Below are 2324 nucleotides of genomic sequence, written 5' to 3' on the forward strand. Positions count from 1 at the left end.
AGGGTACATGCGTCGGTGTAGGGGGCGGGGGTACACGCGTCGGTGTAGGGGTACACAGGTCGGTGTAGGGGGGCACGCGCGTCGGTGTAGGGTACATGCGTCGGTGTAGGGGGCGGGGGTACACGCGTCGGTGTAGGGGTACACGCGTCGGTGTAGGGGGGTACACGCGTCGGTGTAGGGTACATGCGTCGGTGTAAACGAAACGAACGATGTCATAGAAGCGATAGGTATTTCATATAGCAAAACATTTCCTGCCAAGAATTTTTTCCTTTTGCCTGCAAGATGATATATATCTTCTACAAACGTGTTAGAGTGAAATCCCAAGTTTATACCAAAGAATCATCATACCGTAAAGAACTTTTCAACAGGGGCAACAAGTGCCTCTAGTGTCTCCGTTTGTTCCTCTGATAAAACTAAAAGGAAATAATTGGAAATTATAAATAGGAACTTGGCAGATTAAACCAATTTCAATATTACTTTAACGTTTTTGAACAATGTTAAGCTGCTAGCTTTAGAGATTAATGAAATACAAAGGAACACAGGCATGTTTGGAAGATCTCAGGTTTCAAAATTAGTTATGAAAAGGATATATACATGCTGATTATTTCTGATAATGAATATCTCACTGACTCATGAGTTGAGATGCCCATGCTATGTTACACAGGTATGTAGCGGCATCATGAGAAAACACACTAGCATTGCGAGTGCAAGGCTTTCAATAAACTATCCTTGAATATTTAATTCTTACCATTAGGAAATGGAAACACATGCTCCACTTCTACTTGTCCTCTGAACAAATTCTTTGCAAATGAGGTCGAGTCCTAAAAACAAGATTTAATATTGAATTTGAAATATAAAACTTTATATTCATAGATGGATTCAATTACTCTACTTTCTTAGGTAAATTTGCTATGTATAAACCAGGCACATAAAATATTTAAAAATGCTAACATAACTTACCAACCATTTTATGTGAATCATCACTCATGTGTCCTGCAGATACGAAAGCAGCAGCACTGAACCTGAAAATAATACAATGAAAAATTGACAAACATCTCTCTATTAGTAAAATAAATTTTAGATTACATCTAATTATATGCCTGCATCCCATCACCCCTGCACTCGAACATTTACAAAGTGTAGATCTTATTCTTAAAATAAATACAACCGGACAATCATTAATTTTGAGCACTAACACCACATTACAATTATGATTTTAAGCTGATAGAGGAAGGACTGTATGATTAGTCATCCCAAACACTGCAAGTTTACTAAGGTCATCCTATAATAAATTGCAACCAGTTTTACCAATTTTCATCCTAATCTAGGTTTTCATTATTTTATGATGCATCACCTTGCATGCACTATCTAAAGTGCTCAATGCATGTGAGATTATAAACTGATCGTTCTACTAAGTTTATGGTCTCGTACTCGCGTAGATGACCGGTTTTGATTTCATAGAGGTTATGTAGGGGTTTCAAAGTAGACCTATGGAGTTGAAAGTAAGATATACCGCACACTATTACTCGTCTGAATTAAAATGTACACCACTTACCAACCCCAAAAAAATAAATGCATGAACCAAAGGAACAACTTTATTGTAGAATAAAGCATGTATTAAACTACAATTTTTACACAACATCTTTAAACTGACATAGAAATTTGCACAATACAACAGCCAAAGCTTGGTTCATGGATATAAGCGCTGACCACAATTCATTTTCGCAATGTGCGACATGTCCAAATGTGGACAGCTCATATATCCTTTGGCCCATGCAAAGCTTTCCTCCCTGCATGAAAACGAATCAAGATCAGATTCCCTGAATACAGAGGGCTGCAGGAATAAAACGTATAGCTCAGTTGTATTGTGGCAATTTGGACGCTGGTTTAAAAATATCGCAAAAAATAGTAAGTTAATGCACCTACATTTACAACTACAAGGATCAGCTACAATTTTGCACGAATTAAGCTTTAAGGTTGATTAGTAGTGTAATGATTTTTCATGCGATCTGGTACGTGTTAGTGTTACCGATATCCATGATTTAAATAGAAACTAATTGGTCAATGTTTAATCATGTGTCAGACTGGTGTCCTTGACGAATAACTGCCGAGGCGCTACTATGCAATATCAGCTGTATTATGTATACCAAAACTAAAGAGGAGGTACCAGGCAGTGGCGCTCATATAGGGTCTATGGCTCCTGGCCCCTGGCTCGTTTAGCTATTTCTGACTAACCCTAACCCTAACCGTAACTGTAAACCGACTCGATTATCTTATATACAAGTGTCATAGTACCAAATACCGTCTATGGTGTGGTGGCGATT

General features: G+C 38.1%; 1 long non-coding RNA gene across 1 annotated transcript in view; it reads right to left on the reverse strand.

Annotated features, from left to right (window-relative positions):
- LOC106811036 overlaps positions 1 to 1022 on the reverse strand; it is a 1303-nt gene extending 281 nt beyond the window's left edge. The window contains exons 1-3 of the long non-coding RNA XR_001394095.1: positions 965 to 1022; positions 749 to 821; positions 349 to 413 (exon numbers count right to left, since the gene is read on the reverse strand). This is a non-coding gene — a long non-coding RNA (uncharacterized LOC106811036). The remainder of the gene's footprint in view (positions 1 to 348; positions 414 to 748; positions 822 to 964) is intronic.
- Positions 1023 to 2324: the final 1302 nt, after the last annotated feature.

Source organism: Priapulus caudatus, unplaced genomic scaffold, assembly GCF_000485595.1.
Source record: "Priapulus caudatus unplaced genomic scaffold, Priapulus_caudatus-5.0.1 Scaffold497, whole genome shotgun sequence".
Lineage (NCBI taxonomy): Eukaryota > Metazoa > Priapulida > Priapulimorpha > Priapulimorphida > Priapulidae > Priapulus > Priapulus caudatus.